Source organism: Salminus brasiliensis, chromosome 4, assembly GCF_030463535.1.
Source record: "Salminus brasiliensis chromosome 4, fSalBra1.hap2, whole genome shotgun sequence".
In the NCBI taxonomy this organism is placed as follows: Eukaryota; Metazoa; Chordata; class Actinopteri; order Characiformes; family Bryconidae; genus Salminus; species Salminus brasiliensis.
This window is the reverse complement of record NC_132881.1, coordinates 41,047,859-41,073,144: the sequence shown is the minus strand read 5'-3', so window position 1 is coordinate 41,073,144 and position 25,286 is coordinate 41,047,859.

Below are 25,286 nucleotides of genomic sequence, written 5' to 3'. Positions count from 1 at the left end.
TCTTCCACTGCTCCACAGCTCAATGCTGGGAGCTTTATACCCCTCTAGCCCACACCTGGAGTTAAGCATTAAACATGGTGCCAATGGGTTCATGTTTATCTGCTCCAGAGAGTCCTATTCTATTGGCAGTGCTTCTCTACATAGACTGGACCATCTGTGTGTGTGTGTATTTGCACATCTATGTCAGAAATGGGTGCCATTTAAAGTAGCTGAATACATTAATTAAAAGGGTTGTCCAGAAACATTTGGACATGTAGGCAACACCTAATATGTTTGAGTTAAATTATCTGACTTACTCAGCTAATTTAGAGAGAGATAGAGCTGTACCTGGTGGGCAACCACATGTGAGACCAACGTGGAACCTGAGGACAAAATATAGACAACTTAAAATACTCAATAGGTGCTCTCTATGTAACTTTTCATGTTTATCTTAGTAACCGTTTAGCCAACATCCTATCGCAGCTTCTGTGCTTCTGTGCTGCCCCTAGAAACTGTCTCTCCAGCCTCTACTCTGGAGTATACACCATTAACTTGTGGATCTTATACACACACAACTACACTAGTGATAATAACAACCTTTGAATTTAGTGTTTCGGCCTGTCTGTCAAATCTCTACATGGTACAAATCTGAAGTTTAGCTAAGGATGAGCTTTGGAAAAATATTACAGTGAGCACTTCCCTGCTCTATCTGACTTTATTGTGGAATTTTAAAAAGTGGTTTACTAATGTTTGGCATTTTGAGTTTTGAGTTTTTTACATTAAAAAGGCTAATTATTTTACAGTGATCCTTAGTCCAGAAAAACATGATTAGTGAATGTGCTCATAATACTGATGTCTGGAAAACACTAGAGAAGCAATAAGCACAAGGCCCTTTGGTGACTTTATATATACTACCATTGGTACAATGTTTAAAGCCCATTTGGACCATGTAAGATGAAAAAGCTGAGTTTTTAGAGAGTCTGGCTATTACCAATGCCCAATTAGAGCAAGGGGGGTGCACTGTGCTACCTCCAGCCTAATCCCTTCTTAAATTAGAAGAGCCACAGCCAGCCACTCAGAGCAATGGATATGGTCCACTCACTCACCGCTTTTCATTATGCGTACAAAACACACACGCACACACATACACACACACACACACACACACACACACACTCACTTGCACAGTCACTCAAAAAGAATGAGGCGTCAGTCATTTCAGGGCTTGTGTTGCCCCTTGAGTTCAAGCTAGGATTTGTACACTCAAGCAAAACATCTCCAGGCCACAGTTTTTGTCCTCCTTCCAGCCAATTTAGCCAACAAGCAATAGAGTTGTACCTTTCTAACCCACCATTAGGAGAGGCCTGCTGGCTCAGACCACTCTACTGCTTCCACTTCAGTGTAGCACTATGGCCAACATGACTTTTATAACAACAATATTTTATATCTGCACCAAATCCTACAATTCGGCTGTGGTTGTGGACTGTAGGTGTATATTTGAATGTTTTTAGCACAAGATGAAAAGGGATCTATCATCATCTACTGTGATTAGATTGCCTTGACAGTAATCAGATGTTTTGGGTTTTTTATATATCAGCTGTGGCTGACTGAACATAAACAACTTTTTTACTTTTTTTTTTTTTATTGACATATGCAACTCTCTTCCTTTGCCTCGGAAGCCTCGGAAGGAGTATTGTATAATCATTTAAGGATAATAATAATAGGATGTGCTCATCTAACAACATCTCATGCTCATTTAGTACTATCTGGTGTTTACCTACACAGCACATTTTTCAGTGTCAAATCAACACTTTACTGTTACATTAAACCTCATAGTGTTGATTTAACACTGGCAAATTTGCAGTATAATAGTATCTGCCCACCAAATAGTATCTAATGCTCACCTAATACTATCTGGTGCTCACCTAATAGTTTATGTACTCTCTGGTTAATGATTTACGTTGCTCACCTAGTACTATCTGGTGCTCACTTAATAGTAATAGTTTATGTTGCTCACCAAGTACTATCTGGTGCTCACTTAATAGTTTATGGTGCTCACCTAATAATTTACGTCGCTCTTCTAGTACTATCTGGTGCTCACTTAATAGTTTATGGTGCTCACCTAATAATTTACGTCGCTCTTCTAGTACTATCTGGTGCTCACTTAATAGTTTATGTTGCTCACCAAGTACTATCTGACGCTCACCTAATAGTTTTCTTTGCTAACCTAAAAGTTTATGTTGCTCAGCTAGAACGTTATCAGTATCTGATGCTCACAAAATAGTATCAATTCGCACCAAATGCTATCTGGTGCTCACCTAATAGTATCTGGCGCTCACCAATTAGTATATGGTGCACAAAACACTTTTACCTAACAAATAAATGACTTCCCTTGCTGTCTAGTGTTCACCTAATATGATCTGGTGTTCATCAAATAGTATTATGTTGTTGTTTTTTTACTGAAGAAAAATGATGTCCCTTCAGAGGGTACACATACAAGACTACTCATATTTTAATATTCTTACAACTTATAGGCTAGTTTACGTTGCTCACCTAGCACTATCTGGTGCTCACTTAATAGTCTGTGTCGCTCAGCTAGTACTATCTGGTGCTCACTTAGTTTATGTTGCTCACCTAATAGTATGCATTGCTCACCTAGTACTACCTGTTGCCAACTTAATAGTTTATATTGCTCACCAGCTACTATCTGTTGCTCACCTAATAGTTTATGTTGCTCACCTAGTACTATCTGATGCATAACTCTTTTATACTCTTTTATGTGGCTCAGCTGGTACAATCTAGTCCTGACCTATCAGTGTCTGATGTTTATAAAATAGTATTGATGCTCACCAAATGCTATCTGATGCTCACTTAATAGAATCTGGCTCACAAAAACTCATAAAATTGACTTCCCTTGCTGTCTAGTGTTTACCTTATACTACCTGGTGTTCATCAAATAGTATTCAGATTTTTTTTTTACTTTTTACTGGGTTCAAATTATGTCCCTTCAGAAGGTCCACATAAAAGAGTACTCGTCTTCTCAAATTCTTTTATTTTGCCAAGATATCATTTTTGCAGTCATATTTTTTTTGTTACTGGCCTGATATTGATACTGAACTTCAGATCAATGCCATCTCTAACATAATAAAAAATGGCTTACACAAATGAAATATGCCTGTGCCACAACGCCCTGATTGATTCCTTATGTGCTTCCAAGGGCGCATTACGCTTCCTTTTCCAGCTCTGCTGTTTTTAAATTTGGAACTAAATGTTTAATATTTTCCCTCTATCATTTCGGACATCTGTTTGCCCGCCTGTGTGTGTGCACGCTGGAAGACTTGCGGTTTCTAAATGTTTTACTGGATGATGTTTGAATGGAGGAGGATTCGGCGATACTGAGACGCATTCAACGCCGGATTTTGGTTTACCAGCTTGGAATTAATGACTGTTTTGAAGGCTTCAGAAATCTTTTTGGTGTTAAGCCAACGGTTTAGTAAAAAATTAAGAAGAAAGCTGGAAGATCAATGGAGTTTGTTTCACTCTCAAATCCCCTTGCTTTATGTTTCATTTGAAGTCTGGAGTGAGGGGGTTCATTCACCGAGAATCAAAGAGCTGTCATTTATGTTTTAGTTTCTTGAGATCATGCTATGGTTTAAGACTTCCAGTAATTATCCAGATATGAACATCAAATTTGAGGGGATGTTCTTCGACTGTTTGCCTCTCACAAATGATGGTGATGCCAAATACGATGTAATTAAAACATCATTAATTGGCCCAGCCAACATAATGCAGGGTCACACTTTACTTAGACGCCCCCTGGAGCTTAGCGGATATCAACAGTCTCAAACTGATAGGAAACTAGCTTGTTAAACTCTGATGACTATCAAAACTGGTAAGAGTTACACTTAGGATTAGGACCAGGGTTTAGATTAGGGTTTAGAGCAAAGTGAGAGTTCAGCCAGTGGTTAGATGGCCCAATTTTAATGGATAATAGTGTGACATACAGTGTTAGGGCAAGTCTGTTTGGAGGTTACTCAAATAATCTAAAGAACTCAGAATGGTTTGATGAGTTTGAGATGATGTAGCTGTACTATGCTAATTGGTGACTTTAAAGGAATGATTCTGTAAGAAAAAATAAATGTGCACAGTTTTTTTGTACTTGCAGATATGGCTGATCAGTTAAACATGTTTGGTGTCAAAATTTTACATTATTAGCTTAGCATTGGATCGATGAGGCTAATGTAGCTAACAAACACCAGGAGTCAATGGTCACTAACCTGCTTTTTCATAAACAACTACCAAGAACTTAACTTCTCAACCTGCATACAGACCTTTACAAAGGTTGTACCAGTTTGTAAATGTAGTTTAGGGCACAGTAAAACTCAGTATGAGCTGCAAACAATAACAAAACCTCTGAGAGGAGCTGGGGACAGTTATCTAAAACGTCTGCCCCCGGCTGCACAGTGACCTTTTGTTTATTTTTACAGTTCAAAGTCGTACTGTGCCCTAAACCACATCAACAAGTCTTAATGAAGACCTGGATGTGGTTTAAGTGGTTTGAGAGAAGTGTGTGGGCATGTGTTTATAGAAAAAGGATTTTGGTGACTATTGACTTCTAGTGTTTGTTAGCTACATTAGCCTTGTAGCTCCAGTACAAAACTAAAGAGGCAGAATGTAGACACCACATGTGTCTTAGCTAACCATCTAAATCTGGGGAAATTGGAGAAAACTCTACATCTTTTTATTCTAAGCTTTCATTTAAGCTTAAAAGTTATATTAGCATTGCAGCACCAGAGAAGCTTTAGATACCAGATATGCCATGATTGATAGACTTCCTTTGGGGGTAAAATGTGTAAATATTTGGCCAAACTGTGCCTTTAATGATCATATTACAGAAAAAAATTATGTTTTATGCTTTGTGTCAGAGCTCAGGAGACCAAATATTTCCTAGCTGACTTAGTTTGTTTGGGGTTGGGGGCGAGGAAGTGGGAGGCGCTGAGAACATTTCTAAGTTAAAGTGAAATTAACTGGACATGTGGACATTATGTTAGAATTAGGTTCAGGTGTATTAGGGTTTGTTTAGGGTTGAGTTTATGTTAGGTTATGGTTAAGGTTAGGGTAGGGTTAAAGGTCAGGTTTGGTTTAGTCTAAGTTTAGGTTAGAATTAGGTTTAGGGGTAGTGGGTAAAATTTAGGGTTAGGTTAGGTTTTGATGTAGTAGGTTAAGTTTTAGATTAGGATTAGGTTAAGTTTAGGTTTTGGTTAAGGTTAGGGTTAGGGGAAGGCTTAGGTTAAGTTTAGCACACGTTTAGGTTAGAATCAGGTGTAGGTGTAATAGGGTAAGTTTAGGGTTAGGTTTAGGGTTAGGTTTAGGTTATGGCTAAGAATGGGGTTAGGTTAAGGGTCAGGTTAGGTTTAGTCTATGGTCAGGTTAGAATTAGGTTTAGGTATAGTAGGGTAGGTTTAGGTTTAGGTTAAGTTTAGGCATTAAATTTCTCTGGTTGCTTTGTACCATTCTCTGTTTGAATTATTTGGTTTCTGTGTGTCTGGGTTGCGTCAGTAATCAGTGAGTTTAGAGGGGATTAAAGTCCCCCAGCATTGAGGAGCTGTGGAGCAGTGGAACTGAGTTCTCTGAAATGAGGATGCTTCATCTAATACTTTTGGGATGCATTAGGGAGTTGTACTTGTTGGATAGTAGAGACAGTAGAGGCTTTTTAATCCCCTTGATTTGGGAATAAACAGTGAATGACCAGGTGTCCCAATACTTTTGTCCATATAGTGTATCCCCTTTTTTAAATTGCACAGTGGGGCACCAGAATTCATGCTCATGGTAAGCTCATGATATCGCCAGGCCAGACAAGACCGGGGAAAACACATGTCCGCCAAACTGCACAGAGAAAAAGTCTTAGCAGATCTATATAGCATCCTGAGCTTCCAGTGTAAATAGATCCAGGCTGTTAGATGCTCTGTGGTTTACTGGGCTCCATTTTTTTTCAGCAGGCTGTGCTTCACGCTCGTCCCTCGGAGAGTCGCTCTCCAATCAAAGGCTTCCCTGGCACGCTTCGAGCTGACCGCACAAACTACACGCTGAGGGAACGGACGCCCGGCTAAAGCAGTAAAGCGGCTCGAGGAAAACCAAACCAGGGCCTGGCTGAGCTACAGCGGCCCAGACCCGCAGCTTTAGTGTGGCTTTCCCTCTCTCTCTCTCTCTCTCTCTCTCTCTCTCGCTCTCTCTCTCTGTTTTGATCTTTGTTTCCTGCTCTTTATATCCATCTCTCTATCTCTCTCTCTCTACTTCTCTCCCCCTCTCTACTTCTCTCTCTCCCTCTCTATTTCTCTCTACTTTTCTCTCTCCCTCTCTCTCTCTCTCTCTACTTCTCTCCCCCTCTCTTCTTCTCTCTCTCCCTCTCTCTCTCTCTCCCTCTTTATTTCTCTCTACTTCTGTCTCTCCCTCTCTCTATCTTCTCCTACTTCTCTCTCCCTCCCTCCCTCTCTCTCTCTCTCTCTCTCTCTCTTTCTCTCTCTCTCTCTCTCTCTCTCTCTCTCTCTCTCTCTCTCTCTCTCTCTCTCTCTCTCTCTCACACTCTGTCTCATTCAATTCAGTTCAATGAAACTCAGTGTTTGCTTTACTGACATGACAAATTTACATTCGTTTTGTCGAGGTTCTGAAACAAAGCCACACACACTCTCTTACACACACACACACACACACACACATGCACACGCACATACATACACAGATACACATATAATCAAGAAAATATCAACCATCACACAACGTGTGTGTAGGTGTTGTGGTTTGGTGCTTTCTTTACGCTCTCTCTCTCTCTCTCTCTCTCTCTCTCTCTCAGTCTCTCAGTCCCTCTAAGTCTCTCTCTATCACTTTCTTTTTTTCGCTTTATCCCTCTCTCACTCTCTTTCCAAGCCTCCTATTCCTAAGCCTGTCTGTCTGTCTTTGTTTTTCTCTCCCTATCTCTCTCACTCTCTATTTCTCTCTCCCTATATCTTTCTCTCTTTCTTCATCTCTCTTTCTCTCTCTCTTTCTCGCTCTCCATTTCTCTCTCCCTATATCTCTCCTTCTCTCGCTCTCTTTCTCCATTTCTCTCTGACTCTCTGAGTCAAATAAGTCTCAATTTCTCTCTCTCTCTCTCTCTCTCTCTCTCGCTCTCTCGCTCTCTCGCTCTCTTTCTCTCTCTGTTTCCATCTGGCCTGTCCCGCCTGGCCCCTTGTAGTGTATAAAGGGGGGATTACTGCAGCTGTCAGTCATGTTAAAGCCCCTCAGCCGCTACTGCCGCCGCCGTCTTCACCCTCATCCTCATCTATCACAAAGGGACATCATTAACACGGCACAATAGAGGCTTCTCTAACACACACTCAGCCTTCAGGAGCACACACTGCAGCAGCCTGCTCTCAGTGGCGATATGGGGGCAGAGGGAAAAACAGCTGTGAGATATTCAGATTAAAGTAAAATCTCAGTGATCTGATCTGATGACACAGAACTGGGTTTTTGTGTGAAGGTGAAAACGGCCTGGCTTCCTGCAGGTGCGCTCATCATTGGTGCGGCAGATTTGCTGAACATGAGCGAGTTACATAAAGCTATGATCTGACTATGCCTTTAGTTGACTGGCTTTAAACACAATTACTTTAAGATGTAAAATATGATCTGAAAAAGCTGATGATGTCGAAACATGTGTATTACTGTCTTTAAAAGACACATTCGGGCCCCATGGCCCCTAAAACTAAACACAGTAACCATTCCTGCGTCTGTTGTAAACATGCATAATCACCTCCTGCACTGGTGTCAAAGGGTTCTCTGGAGGAAGATTTTCCTGTTTAATGGCAAACCATCCTCTGGTGATGTAAAACTGTACGTGTTTGACTGGGCTGATACTGCTAAGATGTCTATGTCATCTATATAAAGATACTGCTAGGAGGACTTCATACCCCTCTAGCCCACATGTGGCATTAGGCATGGTGCCAACAGGTTCCTCTGTGTTTAACTGCTCCAGAGAGTCCCATTCTGTTTTACAATACATCTCTACAAGGCCTACATGAGCTGTATGAGATGTGTGTCAGCAATGGGTGGAACTTAAAGTTGTTGAATGCAATCATTAGATAGGGTGTCCACAAACATTTGGACATACAATAGATTTAGGTATCACTTTATTTGGATGGTGCATTGTAGATCCATCGTAGATTCTCATCTAACATTTAACCAAATGTCCCGTAAATAGACATGAACTCTAAAGTGAATGAAGTCTATTGAATGTTACCCTACACCTAATCCTAACTTTAACAATACCCTTTACATCAAACTTAAATTCTAACCCTAAACTCAATCTTTAATGTTTAGGTTTAGGGTGAGATTTAAGGTTTGGGTAAGGTTAAGGTTAGAATTTAGGGTCAATTCAAGGGAAAGGTTTAGAGTTAGAGTTACATTTAACTTAGAGTACCTAAACTTCAGTTAACCCTAAACTTAGCCTTTTACACCTAAATCTAATTCTAACTTTAACATAGGCTAAATGTAACCTGATGCATGACCTAACTCTAACCTCAATTATAACCCTAAACTTAACATACTACACTTAAACCTACTACATCTAAACCTTACCTTAAACATAACCATAACCTAAAGCTCACCTGACCCTAAACGTGACCTACTACACCTAAACCTTATTCTAACCTAAACTTAACCTAAGCTCAACCTGACCCTTAACCTCATCCTAACCTTAACCAAAACCATAACCTAAACCTAAATCTAAACCTAAACTTAACTTAACTTAACTTAACCCTAAACATAACCATAGTACAATGTGAAATTCTTACCATTTCTGCAGCAGTTTCCATCCATTGGTACTTTTTTCAGAAGCTCCATAATGGACAAAAGCAGAATGCAATGGCACTGCTGTTTTCTCAGTTCTTCTTCGAGGACCTGTCAGGCTGGGTTGTGTGTATTTGGCAAAAGGACGCCACCAGTGGATGGAAGCTCCTTGTGAATTGTAAATTATGTCTGACATATCAGCACAGGAGCTCATGCAAACATTCAAAATTTCTTGTTGCAGAGAGATATTAACTAAACTGCTCATGTCCTCTCAAATCGAGCAAGTGCTATAAAGGCAAAACACACACTGTTCTTCTTTCTCCACTGACAGGCTCTGTAAATACAATTTAAACACCAGTACAGTACCAGTGTCAAGGATGCCTCATTACTGTGGATCCTACAGCAGTGAAAGAACCTGTACAGATCTGCACGAAACACTTTACTCTATAACTCTTAAGATGGCTTGAGTTTCCACTGGTTTAATCTTTAACTTTTATTCTGAGCTGTTTAATTTGGACTTATCCACAACCAACTGTCTGAACTTAAATTATAAGATTATAATTCACAAGTGGAAGGCCATTACATTATTAATTCAGACCTTTTTTTTAATTATACATTAAACGTTTGGTATTAATTGGATTTTCCCCAAAAAAATCCTCCTTTTTCTTTAATACAGAGCTTCTTTGAAAGTATCCCTTTGTCTCTGAAATTATCGCATTTGATCTGAAATTAATTGAAAGGCGGTGAAATTAATAAATAAATATAAAAGAGACAACGTCTCTCCGTCTAGTTGCTACTGAATTTATGTGAACCTTTGTGCTTGAAGAAATTACAGTGAGCTCTGGTATAGCTCAACCAGGCGGTACTAAAGCGGAGGGTATGTGTGTGTGTGTGTGTGCATGTGGTTGTGTTGGGGATTAATTTTGTCCACCCCTGGGATCCAATCCAGCTCCTCTCCGCGCTCCCCTCAGGACTCTGCAGTATCAATGGAATTGATCCGGAGCGTGAGGGTCGTCCTCCGGTGAGTTCATCAGGCCACGGCTCATGTTTTAGAGGCCCTGCTCGGGACGGGGGCCATGAGGGATCCTCTGCATCACTGCCTTACAACCAGGCTTTATCCAGGCCTGCAGCTTCCTCTGTCCCTGTGAACAGAAGAGTGGAGAACATGATTATGCTTGTCTCTTTTAACCTTGTCTTACACCCATAAAGAAACTGTCGATCAATTGCAAATATTACAACTATAACAATGATGCTAATAACTTAATCAAAGTCGACTTTGGAATGAAAAATAAAGTGAGTGAAAAAACAGAAACATGTATCCTCTCTACCTCATCAGGACAAGGCGCCAAAGCACTTAAGACCACAGAGTGGTGTAGCCATGGTAACATAAAAAATGTTACCATGGCAGCAGACGTTTTTATTTCTCAGTTTAGTTTAAGCTTTTATTTTCTAGCAGAAGTTGTGAGACAGCTGACTCTATGTGTAATTTTGGATTATGGAGTAACTGCCCACCTTTTGAACCTGAACCTGACTATTGTGAGATGGTGGTCAACAGAAGTGGGAATCAAGTCAGGCATGTTCACACTGTTAGCATTAGCTGAAGTATAGCACTGTGGCTATGTGATTATGAAGCTCATCTTTCATCAAGTAGGCCCTTTTTAGTCCCAATTTGAGTACTTTACAATTCCCACCCAGTACATATGACTCCCCAAGCCAGTCAAACATTGCTAGCATGTGCATCATCTGAAACAAATGAAACAAGCCATCACATCTGAACAGGCCTGGAGGAAAACACTAACTGCCAGTTCTGTTGCATCAAGAGCAAGGCCAATTCTCTGGGACTCCCAGCCATGGATGGCTGTGGTATCCCAACTCTCTGGGACGCCCAGACACGGATGGCAGTGGCATCACTGGGGATCAAAGCAGCAAGTTTTTAAAGATAGGGCCAGTGGTTAGAAAGCTGTGCCACTCCGGAGCCCCAGACACTACTGTTTATTCAAGCTGTTTGTAGAAATAATTTTACCTCAATTATGGGTTGTTGTTTTTTTGTTTTTTTAAATATTGGCTTGTTAACTTACTGGTAGTCAGTCAGGCACAGTTCAAGAGACTTTGGTTTGTGGGGGTGGGGCAGTGGTGTATGAAGGGTAGGCTGTTGATCAGGAGCCTCTGATAAAACATTACCCTAATTCTAATCAGTCTGAGGGATCATTCAGCACACAAAAGTGTAAAAAGCCTTGTTTAATCAGGAACAGACTGTCCAAATAAATTTATCGCCCCAGTCAGGGTTCTTCTGGGCGATGCCAAAGATCAATCACTTCTGGTTCCCCGAAGAAAATCTTTTAATGCATGAATGTGAAGAACCATTGTCCAAGTGGGTCCTGTATGGGAAATCCAAACTGGGAACCAGAAAGGTTTGTCCTCAAGTTCCTTGTTGGCCCCACATATGGATGCATACCATAGTCAGTGATGGCACCAGGAGGAGTTAAGCATGGGCCCCATCTGGGTTGTACACTGCATATGGGGCCCCATGTGAGATAAAGGTGGGCTGTAACAATGGGGCTGATTTGGAAAGCCCAACTTTTGCTTCTTTAGGAATGCATTGCTGCAAAGAATCCTTTCAGGGTCATTACAGTGTTTGTCTTTATCCCCTTTATGTTTTTATGTTTATGTTATGTTTTAAAGTAGTGGATAAGCATGTGGAACTGGAGCCCTTCTATGCAACCATGTTTTCTATCATGTCTTACAAAAAAGCTCAGCATTAAAGGGTTAAAGAGAGTTCCTGGTGGTTGATTGTTACAGTCAAATCATTTTTAAAAATAAGTCATTTGACAACTTTACTTTACTTAGTGCTGGTGTAGGGCTACAGGGCTCTATAGTGCCATGTGGACCAGGCACATTAGCACCTGTGCTGTCAGCTCATTCACAAACTGTTTGTGTTTGAGTGCATTGCGTGGCACAAACTGTCATCAACACACTGTGATCTGCTACACAGCCATCACTGATTACACTTTCCATGTCCCGCATGTGGACAGAATAAAAACATTTATACGCAGCAAAGCTAACAATGAGCACAAAGACATTCATTCTGATGAATGTGGTTCGAATTAAAAAGCAATGCACGCTGGAAAGCACAGAGTAGAATTAACAATATGACGCACCCTCTATAGTTTCCTTTCATCTGGTCAATACTTTAAGCCCCCAAAAGCCAGAGCTAAATGACTGTGCATGTTCGCTGCATGTTGCTGTTTAATTGCTGAATTGCTCCACTAACTGCTTCTCATAGTGAGTATGGATATGGAGGCATTTGTTGTAGGTTGTATTGCAAACAAGCAGAAGCCAAACACTGGCTTTTGTATAGCCCCATTAGTTTCTTTTTAATGATTGTGATGCAATACCTTGATATTATGAGGTTATTAAGGTTCTACATATTTAATAATGATTTTTTTTTGTTTGTTTGTTTGATCTTTTCCAAAAAAACAAATGTGATTCCTCTATGGTATTGCCAGAAGAACATTTTGTGGGTGAAAAGTTACTTCAGTGGTTTATATAGTTTAAATGTTTATAACAGTCCATTCTCTGAACTTGCACCATTTGGTAATATTTCTTTTACCAATATTTTGTGAAATGTTAAGTACTAATGTTGAGTGTCACAGGTATTTTGGACAGTTTTCAGGCATTTTAATATTAAATATCAGTAATTGTCAGTCATTGTAAATCTAAACAAATAATATAAATATAATAAAACATGTAAAAATATCAAATAATCCATTAGATAACATTAGAAAACTTCTCATTCCTTCACTCTTGGATTAACCTCCTTTCCGGTCTTACCCCTCACTGCCGTAACATTTGGAAATAAATAATAAAGACCTAATAGTCCTCCTAATAGGGGAGAAAAACTGTAGTGTTTTGATACCTTGTAAAATAATTTGTTTAAAAAAAGTGAGGCCTTTAGTAATTAGTTGCTGTGACCCTTTATTATTGAATATGTTATTTTTTTATTTGGGGGAGGGTTTGCATATGTTTAGTATGTTTATTAAATTCAGAATGACAAGGAAAAGTCACATAGAACTTTAAAGAATTATGATTGGTTATGTATGCATAAAAAAACATTTGTTTAGAAACAATCATTAGGATACTTAATTGGCCCTTAACTTTGCTTGGTTAAATGGTTCTTTAGGGTGGGTCCAAAAAAGGCTTTACCAAAAAGGGTTCAACTATCATTCATTCTACTAGCATTATCTAGAAGACGTTTCAGTACTATATAGAACCTATTTTGCTTGTAGGTAAAGGTTAAATATCTATTATTATTTACACTGATCAGCCATAACATTAGCACCACTGCCAGGTGAGGTGGGTGGATATATTAGAACCAAACTGTGCTAGACAACTGAGTCAGAACTCTGAGTCAGAACATCCTCGAAACATCAGGCAGGTCTTGTGGGGTTTTACTGGTATACAGGTCCACGAATGCACAACCATTGAACCTGCGACAGGGTCATGGGCACCTAGGGCTCATTGATGCGATCCATGGAGGCCCCACCCACCTCACAACTTACAGGACTTAAAGGATCTGCTGCTAATGTCTTGCTACCAGATTCCACAGCCCACCTTCAGAGGTCTTGTGGAGACTTCTGTGGAGACGACTTGAATTAACAGATTTGTTGGGCCGGCACAGTGTTAGGCACTAATACAGGACTAATGTTGTGGCTGATCAGTGTATCACATGTCATTTTTTATTTGTTTAAAAGTAAAAAACAATTATGATCCTTGATACAAATGATACAAATACAAAATCATTTTTGTATTTTTTGATGGACAGTAATGGGAATCATTCACCAAGTAGAGAGTGGAAACCCACACCATGAGTGTCATTCTTTTTTTTTATTATATCTAAACGTCATCTCCAGAGCTGATCTGGCTTTTAACAGTACCATCTGAACAGCTCAGTCTGTTATTCTTCTCTCCTCCCTCCTCTCACCTTTCATCTGTGGAAAAATGTGACTACTCCAGAGAAAGACTCTCTCCCCCGCCAAAGTTAGCGTCCCCCTGGGAGGCCACATCACAACCCCCCCAGAGCAGAATCACATCCAATATATATCCCTTCGTTAACGGAGCTCCTCTCCTCCCTGCGTTTGATCAGCCATTCCTCCGCCCTTGTTGGTTTTGATTAGCCTAAACCGGTTGAGTCGTGACAAGTCCAGAGCGATCGCGCAGACGGCCCGTACAGCATACTGGGACGTAATGGGTGGTGGTGGGGGGGGTGCTGTTGCTTTATAGCCTAAACCTAGCAGAGCTTTGTGCTTCCACAGAGATTCAGCCTGTTCTCGTTTCTCTAAAAGTATCTATAAAATTCTATATGTGTATTACATACATTTATAAGATGAATCACTCTTAAAAATCAGATTGGCATATGACAAATGTTTGTGGACATCTATTCTAATGAATGTTTTCAGCTACTTTAAGTTGCACCCCTTGCCAACACAGATGTGCAAGTGCATACACACATATTATGTAGTCATTGTAAAGAAGTATTGCCAGTAGATTGGGACTCTCTGGAGCACATAAACATGAACCTATTGAGTTTGTAGGGTGTAGTGTGCTACAGCTGCTAAACAGAACTCCTAAATGTAGCATTGTTTGTTCTGATACCTCCCATTGATCCTAATCACAACTTTGTTCTAATAAGAAATATATATATATGATAAGATTGGGGCTAATCCAGGCATTTTAATGGATTGCGAGCCTTAGTTTTTACCAGTGTGTTCTAGCAGATCACTCTCTTGTGTCCTCTAGATACCTAGGTAGAAAAGCTGATGAAGTATCTGTGGTTCTGGTGCTTTGACTGTGTTTGAGCTTGTTTTCTTCCAGAAGTAGCTATTTTCTGCCTTTTAAACTGCGTCACTGTATTTATAGAAGCACAAAGATTGGATCAGTGTCGGATAATACTCAACACTATGGTACTCAGATCTGGGGGAAAAAAGGAAAGCTGGACACCCAGGATTTTCATGCACTTTCTCACTGTGTCAGCATGATGTGACAGGAAAGTGATTTCATTGAACACACTTATTGTCACGCATCTCCAGCGTACTCGTTTTGGTGTAAAGGGAGCTACTGGCAGAATCTCTACTGAAAATCTGGTGTACACTGAAAGCAGCCGTCATCTGCGTCTGGAAAAAGCAGTAACTGTGGGTTTTATAGCTACACAGGGAGACTTCTGCTATCACTGTTTAAAATGAAAGATGGGAAGGATGTCGGGATGAGACACAGAAGATCAATAAAATAATAAGGGTGCCTTGAATGTGCTGACCTGAACCAGTAAAAGTCCACACAGAGAGGAAACATCAGTGCAGTTCAGCCGTCTACTTATGACAGAACCTCTGATTTATTCTGTCTTCAGTGCGCCTCCACCCCAAGACTCATAGCTTTTGTATGAGTCTTGGTGTGTGTGTGTGTGTGTGTGTGTGTGTGTGTGTGTGTGTGTTTATATACTTTCAGGACAAAATATCTCAACTCTGTTGGCAGTAAAAATATATATATATATATAGAGAGATTGAGATTATGATCACATGTGGGGTTAGACTAGGAATATACTCTTCGCTCCAAAATAATGACTTTACAAGAGGGTGGATACATTTTAGCTTTCAATGTGATTTTTATGTGGGTAATTTCAAATGGTCCATTCATTCTGACATTTAGACATAATGTACAACACACACAGAACATCAGCCTGATTCAAATAATGTGAAAAAAGAGATGCATATAGTGTACTTTATATATGTATATGTAAGTACCAATGTGTAATATATATATAGTTTATATAGTAATTTTACATATTTGTTGTCGTATCTCCAAAACCACAAAATTACAGGAGGAAACCAACTTAACTTCTTAACTTTTAATTGAATATTTTATTCCAACTCATTTCTATTGGTCTATTTATGCCAGTAAATGTGCCAGCATATGCTAGCAAAAATAGGGATATTGTATGTATAACATTTTTTTTGTGTGACAGTTATTATATGTTTAAAATTTTAGGAATATGTTAAATTAGTATGTAATATTAGTACAACATATAAATGCTTACATATAGGCAATGGACCAAAATAAATACTCCAAGATTACTTTACTATTGAAAGTTTTTCTTCTGTAAAGTTTTAATTATGGAGGTTTTTACCACCCATTTTACAAACTTATACATATACATGCTCATATCATCACTGGTACATTAAAGTTTTCAAAATGGAAGTCAACATAAAAAGATTATATTCCAAGTAATTTTGAAGTGTTTCTATTGATCTATTCATCATGACATTTTAACACCAGAACCCAGAACTAACCCAGAACCCAGAACTGCTAGATTTACATTACCTCAAAAAATTAAAACTGCTAAAATGGAGACACAAGGCTTTTTTGCAGGACAGCAGCAATTCATACAAAGTATTATTACATATGGGTATTTATATATCTACTGTATATTACATATGGGACACATTATGTCCTGACATTGTATAAAAATAAGTGTGTATATGTGTGTGTGCCAACATGACCCGGTCCACAGTTGAATCAGTTCTCTCCAGACATATCAAAGTCGCGGCGTTGACTAAACAGTCTAAAGATGAAGAAATGGAGAAAGCCCATTGGGGTTGGCGTGTTTACTGCTCCACAGGAGGAATCAAAGCATGGACATGGCGTCTGGAGGCGCAGAGAGGAAGATGAGGAGGTAAGGAGGAGGAGGCTGGGGAGGAAGGCTGGGTGATGAGGAGGAGATAGAGACAGAGGACGGCCGAGCGATGAGATAGAGGCAGAAGCGAGGCCCCCTGGGAAGTGAAAAAGGACATCAAGAGTGCGCCCATCCGAGCGTGTAAACGCTGTAAACAAACTGCTGGGCCATCTTCTGCTTCCCCTCGGAAAAGCACTCGCTGTTTACCCACCAAACCCCAGGTCGAGACACATCACAACACGCAACCGTGGCAAATATTTACAGAAGTGAATATTTACAGCCGATGCCTCAGTGGGTTCAGAGTGGAGCATCTTTTACATATCAGCGCTGGGTCACGTTAGAGATTTAAGATGAACTCATAAAGTTCTTTAATGGAAATAAGTACGGTGGAAAAGCTGCTGTCTGACCTGGGAGAACATGTGGAAAATCAAGTTCAGACCAAAAAATATGGACATATCAATGTTTGTTATTTCGGATTTCAAACAATATCTATAGATAATGGTGAAGGAATTACATCACCTTTGCAAGAACAGTAAAAATTTGTTACTTATTTAACAAAAAATGAAAAAATAAACAACCTACTGGTTGGTATTTTCCCCTTTGGCTCAAATGAGATGTTAGTAATATGTTTCCTTCTGAAAAAGCTCACAAATGTTGAACCTACACACGTCTTCTAACATTCTATATCATCACAGTCATGCAAACCCCCAAATGAAGATGAATGGACCAATAGAAATGCTCCAAATTGGAATAAAATGTTTTTAACATTGATTTCCATTGAAAATTAAGAAGTTGTTTTATCTTTTCTTATAGAGTGGATTTTTTTTGCATGACAGCATCTATAAGCAATGTTAATAATAAAAAAAGTTATAATAAACAAAAAAACAAACCAACAAATACATTTTTATTTTTCCAAAAGTATAAGTGTGATAATTCATACCTATAAAGTGTAATTCAGTCAGTACATTGCTCTAGAACAGAGCATTTCATAGCACACACAAGTACCATCAAATCCTCACAGCAATACTTTTGTCCATATAGTTAATCAATAACTTACTACTCACCAACAACACTTTCTGATTACAGACCACTTACACTTTATTTGCACATATTATTATTATTTTTTATATTATTATTATTATTATTATTAAAGCAGCTTTATGTAATAATTGATCTTTCCTGCTCCTGGGCTCCCCCTACAGTCAGAAAGTATAATTCACACCTACAAAACACACTTTACACAAGCTTTTCTGGACAAGCTGAGCGACACATAACTTTCACTGAAAGGCGGTGGAGTAATTTTACATGGTTTTATACTAATATGACTAGTATGAGGTTGTACGACGTTATGCAGGTCCCACAGTTCTCAGCTTTGTCCTGCCCACTTCACCAGACTTAGGATGTGAAGGCCTGAGTAGCAACAAAAGAGGCGCGATGATCACAGTGATTTTAAGGCTGTTATTTTAAGGTAAAATTGTCACATAATGTTGTTTTAAGTCAAACATTGTTTCACAGGTCGAGTTTTTATGTCTGCCTCAGTCTTTTGCACAGTGCTGTAAACTCTTCTCCTCCATTGTGACTAAAGTGATTTATATACGTATTGTGTGTTTAACATGAATTCGGATCACTCAGTGGTTTCAGACATGACTCACCCACCGCTGGCACCCGAGACGAAAGAGGAACAGAAAAGGAGACGAGCACTTTCCCTTTCAGAGGGAACAATGGACAGGAGGACACATTGATTATCACTAATGAGTCTGATTTCCCTGCGCCGGGTCCTCAGTCTGAGCCTCTTTTTTCAGGTGTGAGTGTCTGTGGGCTTCCAGTTTAATGCAGTCGTTCGCCAGCAGGGAATTTCCAGAGCTTCTTTTATTGACATTTCGGAGCTGTTTGAATGAAGTCTTTCAAACGTACAAAGCGTTGAAGTCAGGGGGCCTAACTAATCCAGGGCTGTGTTTGGTGGGTTGATGCTGGGGAATGCCCTGTGTGTGTGTGTGTGTGTGTGTGAGAGAGAGAGAGAGAGAGAGAGAGAGAGAGAGAGAAAGAGAGAGTGAGAAAGAAAGAGAGAGAAAGAGAGAGCGAGAGAGAGAAAGAGAGAGTGAGAAAGAAAGAGAGAGAAAGAGAGAGCGAGAGAGAGAAAGAGAGAGGCAGTGGTGGGATTTGGGTCGAATCCACTCAGAAAGAGAGAAATCAATCACTGCTCTGCAGCTTCACAGTCCACTGCTTAGAAGTTATTCCACACACACACACACACACACACACACACACAGACACACACAGCCATTGCTCATGCAGTTAATCAGACAGGCAGAGTGTATTTTGAAAACATTGGAATGTGTATTCATACATAATTAGTTGCATTTAAATTTCACCTTACACAAACACACACACACATACACACACGGTGACTATTTACTGTCTATTTACCCTTTGTCTCTCAGAGTGGACCAGTGATCAGACACTGAACAAAGCGAGTGAGTGAGTGAGTGTCTGAGTGTAGAGTAACCAAAACAGTCATTGATCAGTCAAAGTCAAAGAACTGATTCAAATTCATAATAATATATAAATAAACATCAATAATAATACATATCATAATAACAATAAAACAAAACAAAATAAGAAAAAGAAGAAGAAGAAGAAGAAGAAGAAGAAGAAGAAATAGAATAAAGGGGAATTTCACAATTAAAAAAATATATATCAACATTATTCAGTGAGCGATATGGAAACAAATCATAAGAGCATTTTCCACCAGAGTTTTGGTTTTGGTGTGAAATGTTCTGTTTTAGAATTAATATGTTCATTCATTTTATTGAGTATGACCAATGGAAATGCTCCAAAATGACTTAGAATAAAATGTTTGTAACATTGACTTTTCATGTAAAGTTGTAAAAAAGTGATGCATTCAAACAACACAAAGAAATAAATAAATAACTTAGTAAATAAATAAATAATGATATTTATTTAAGATTAATAAGATATTTATATTGTTGTAAATATGTATAATAATAACTCCATATGAATAAATAAATGATACATATGAATAAATAATAAATAAAATAAATAAATATTAAATATAATATAAATATATTTGTATGTATTATTAATTAGCATTATGTGTTGCATTGGGTTGCTTATTTATATTTCTATTAGTAGTAGTAGTAGTAGTATAAATATAATTTCATATTTATGCTATTGCAGCACTTTATACAGAGACCAGATTAAAGTACTTTGTGGTTATATTTTTAGAGTAACAGAGAGAAAACACAGTTGAGTCATTCTCGTCTGTTACTGCTGCTGTTCAGCAATCACTGATAATTCAATTAAATCATTAAAAGCAAACAGTATTAATAAAACCATAAACAATTATACTCGCATCATGAAAAATGTAAACTGAAAAGCAGAATGTGAAATAAAGAAAAGTTTTAAGGTTTGTTTAGAGCTTAGCAGCTAACTAGCTTAATAAAAGACTTCAAACTTCAGAACTCAGTTCCACAGGCCCCAAACAACCGTGCACAATCTAGTAGACCACCAAAACTGCTCCATCTCACAAACAGCACTTAAAGCTTCTCTAAAACAGAGAGGAGAAAATCAAACTCCACTCTTGATACAAATCTGAAAGCATCCACAGATGTTTCTATTCACCCTTCCACGGTGAGAAGACCACTCAACACCGTGGGTCTGAAAGGAAGTGTCTGAAGCTCTTACTGAAAAGGCAAACAGACAAACAAGAAGAACATTTGATCTGCTGATGCTGCTGCTGTTCTCAGAACAACAGAGTCACAATCCCAGTGTCCAGACCTCAACCTCATTGAATGGCTTTGAAATGACTTGGATGGTAAAAAGTAGAAGATGCTCCATTTTCTAAAGGCTCATTTATGCTAAATGTTAAATACGGATACGCTTCTGAAGGCTTCTGTCCATATTCTGTGTTCATTTCGTCCATATTTCTGCACATTCTCTAAAAGCTTACAGATACGGATGAAACACAGAACACCTTGAAGTATGTGGGCAGTGACGGTTACTTCTTTTGAAACTGGCGTCTTATTTTTTGTGCGTAAAGGAAGTATAAATGAGTCTTTGAACTTTGGAGGTGTGGAAAAATCCATAATGTGAGTAAGTGTCGGCTTTGACGCACGGTTAACACTATGCTAACAGGTGGATATATCTAAGTGCTTGCCTCGCATAGGTAATGCTATTTTCCACGAAGAGGGTTGGCTATGCTAACGCCACGGTAGCAATGTTGGATGAGCCTGGTAGCTAACAGGCTGAGCTAACAACGCTGTAGTGATGTTGGATGAGTCCAGTAGCTATGTTAGATGACACCAGCAGCCAGGCTGTCCTAACACCGCTGTAGCGATGTTACAGGAGCCCAGTAGCTATGTTAAACGACACCGACAGCCAGGCTGTGCTAACACTGCTGTAGCGATGTTATATGAGCCCAGTAGCTATGTTAAACGACACCCGCAGCCAGGCTGTGCTAACACCGCTGTGGCAATGCTGAATGGGCCCACTAGCTGGGCTCTGCTAACACCGCTGTAGCGATGTTACATGAGCCCAGTACTGATGTTGGACGACACCGGCAGCCAAGCTGTGCTAACACCATTGTAGCCAGGCCCGTAGCCAACTCCAGTATGCTAAACTTTATTATGCTACATTATATCTTAATGTGAAACTATTCTCCGTAGTTTCTTTCAGTTACTTGAAATTTAAAGAGCCAGGATCTTGCAGCACAAAAGTGACGTAAATATGAAGCCAATCAGTGACATTAAGCCCTCCCACCAAACAGTTCTGTGGCCTTAAGTATGGATAGCTAACTGTGCTGAGATTGGGTTCAGCCAGTTTGCCAGCATTCCTTGCCGAACCGCGTCCATGTGGAAAAGCCACCGGAACGGTTACCCTCTGTGCTCAGGACTGTTCGGCCCTGTATTATAATATAGGCTATTGTGTGTGTGTGCCTGAGCATGCATGCATGCATGTCTGGGTATGTGTGTGTGTGTGTGTGTGTTTGATTACAGACTGCACAAGGGTCATGTGACCCCTCAGCAGGTCAGACATGACCTCTGACCCTTCCCGGCAAGGCCCTGATGCAAACCCAATGCTTTCCCCGGATCAGGCGGATGGATGAAAGGATGAGCGGAGCACACCGGACAACTGGAGCATTTCCTCTTAGTCCGGCACGATACACACTCGCGCAGTAGGGTACACTACACACTCCCTCAGCCTATGCATACTAGTGTGTGCTGCCGCTCGGCATCAGGTCAGACGAAAGCAGGAGGTTCATTATGAAGTCAGAGCACAGACTGCAGCAAGACAACGTCAAGGAAACGTCCTAATCCTCTTCCACTTTACCTTCTGTACTGTCAGACAAGACTCTCTTTACTGAGCCGCCCTCAAGAGAAGCAGCAGCTATTTTACATGATCACATGATGACAGAAGTGTGTCACGTACCATTTAAGTGAGAGTTGGATTCATCATAGAAATGTAAGACTGGCCATTTTAGCTGCTCTTAATATCTGAATAGCCTGGAAGTAGTGGGTACTCATGGCCACATTAAGCACAATTCCTTACAACATCATTTAAAGCAACATTAAGTAGCATATTGTGCCTTAAAATAGCAGCTTCTCAGTCATTTATCCACTGACAGTAATAGTGAGAATAGTGTCTCAGGCTGGAATGCTGCTAATGCTCTACAGAACTCGGGTGGAGCTGCACAAGACCTCCTGTGAGAACTGTGTAACACTGTGTAACCCGAGTCATATTTGAGTAAAATCCTCTAATAGTACTCTACCACCTCAGTCCACATGATTCTTTACCTTCAGGTGTCAGTTCTGCATGTCTTGGATTGTCAACAAATGCATGTGCATATCTGTCCATGAGGGAGTGCTCATAGCAATTTGCATTTACAGTAGTGGTGCAAAAGTCAAGTACACTCCACAACTGTAGGGGGAGCCCATGAGCAATAAATACCAATTTTCACATCTAAATATAGGGTCTAATCCACCCTAAAATATCTTCTTGTTTATGATTGGCTCACTCTGCATCGTTGGGCGGGGCAGAATTATATTAACACAATCATACACCATATTTGTGGACACCCCTTACAACGAATGCATTTAGCGACTATATTATAGTATTGCCAATAGAATAGGACCCTCTGGAGCAAATAGACCTATTGGCACCATGTCTTAAGGCAGGCCTGTATAAAACTCCCCAGTATTGAGCTGTGGAGCAGTGGAACTGTGTTCTCTGGAATATGGTGCTCTGTCCAGTATGTTTGGTATGAGTTGGAAAGTTGAGGTGAGAAGATGAGAAGAGAAGATCTTTGAGGTGAGAAGATGATTATCAATGTTCTTGTTGCTGAATACAAACAAATCCTCACAGCAATGCTCCAAAATCTAGTAAAGAGCCTTCTTCCATGGATGGTAGAGACAGTTAACTCTTTTTAATACCTTTGATTTCAGAAGAAATGGTGGTGGTTGGTGTGGCGCAACAGATAACACCACTACCCACCACTGAGCTACCACACCATGTGGGAGACTGGGGTTCGATTCCCGGTCTGGGTGACTTTGCTGCGCTACACCAATAAGAGTCTTTGGGTAAGACTCCTAACGCTACACTGACCCACCTCTGTAATATGAGTTACCTTGTAAGTCGCTCTGGATAAGAGCGTCTGCTAAATGCCATAAATGTAAATGTAAATGTAAGAAATAATGATTGAGCAGGTGTCCCAATACTTTTGTCCATGTAGTGTAGATATGTATAAGTCATGGTTATGTTATTGTCTGAGCGGTAACTGCATAAACTGCTCCCACAGCAGCCTTGAAAGATTTGACAAACATGGCTCTGGGGCGGATTCTGACGCATTGCTGTGGGCCTGGCCGGCTGAGTGTCTCTCTGTGTTGGGAAGCTGTGTTCCCTTTGTTCACAAATGACTTTTCCTCTGAATCTCACTCCCCATCCTAACGAATTCCCCATGTTGGCCCATCTCCCCCTCCTCCCCGTCACCCAGCTTATGATTTTATTTTAATAACAGCGTGTCTGCCTGTGCTGCCGGCGCTGCTGTAAATCAGCAGATCACAGGGCAGGGGCGCTAAACCGTCCCCCCAAGACACTTTCCTCCACACTGCCTCACCTGCGCCCACACCAATCAAAAAAGCACAGAGTTGAAAAAAAAAATCATCACTCACCATGGACCTCCCCTCTCGCCTCATTCTTCTCCCCTGACTGACTGCTGATGAACGGCTCTCTCTTTTTCCCCCCCTCTAACTTTAATTGCATGCTCTTTTCATCTTAATGTGCTGTTTGTTTCCTGTCGTTTAGGCGGCGCGGGCTGGGCTATAATTTTTCCATCCAGGGGACGTGTCAGAGGCGCGGCAGGTGGAAGCTGAGAGTGCCCCGGTGCCGGGAGGGTGAGTGGAGAGATTTCAGCACTGCTGAACACAAAGCTGCTGAAATCTGGTCTGATGAAACTGCTGAAATCAGAGCATTCAGCATGCTGGTGACTCTTCAAGCCTTACTCAGCAGTGCTCCAATCCTGCTCTGGGTCGAGCAGGGCTCTTTTTGGAGCATTTCTATTGGTCCATTCTTCTGACAACTTTGACGCAATGTAAAGAACCAATTAAAATTCTGTCAAAAAGTGAAAAATTACACAAGATATTACCATGTCAGTTTCACTGCTGTGCTCAGCATGGTCCACCACCCAAATAATGTGTGGTCAGTAGTGGTCCTATGGTGGTCTGTTTGCATCTACGGAAGGGGTATGGTGTAAACATATGGTTTACAGTCAGTTACTGTAAAGCTACAGTCATACAAAAAACTTGGGTTCCATACATAAACAGTAGTTTTCCTTTTCTGTAAAAATCTCCCAAAATATTATCATTAAAGGAAAGGTTTGGCCAGAAATGTCATGTCATTTTCGCAGGCTTACCCCATAGCCCACATGTCATCAGTCAGTCCAGACATGTTTGGTGTTTGAAGTATCGCTTCTGTAGTTTGGCACTACAGCTGTGAGTCTAATGTGGCTAAGACTCATTGGAAGCCTATAGGCACCAATTAGCATTGTGCAAACCACATGCCTAAATAATCACACAGTCGCCTCAAACCTCATTGTGTTGTATGACACTGTTTGACATACTGGGCCTCAAACACTGGGCCTCAAACACATTCTATGTGAGATAATTATACTATCTCATATAGAATGTGTGGCATGGTAATGAAGCCCTGTTTATGCAGTCGCTATGGCAATAATCAGTGCTCGGGTTTCTCCTTACAACTGTTCTCCTTACATTTTTACACGCATCCACAGCTAAGGGCAGTCAAAATCTACAGGTTAATCAAGTTACTAACTATTAGCACTTGTTTGGTGCTAAAGTGGCCACAATACATCATAGAAAACCAACAGTCTAAGAATCAGGGCTACAGCAACACATGCAGCAACAACAAAGTGGACAAATCTTAATCAGGCTTATTAGAATATTGTTTATTGGGTACAATATACAAGTACAATAAGAATAAATGGGCAAAAGCAGTAGCAAGACAAAAAAAGTGAAAGTTAAGCGTTCAGATATCCAGAGAGCCTCGATTTGAACTGCTGAGAGTATGACTTCAATTCTTCTTTTAAAAAACCCTTAGACCCTGTATTTACGCCCACCCATCATCACCCTCATAAATATATTACTCTCATTATAAACATCAGTTTCATAGGCCCTACAATAGAGCCCTGAGGGACCTCCACTAGATTAGCTAAACAAAAATGTAGTCACAA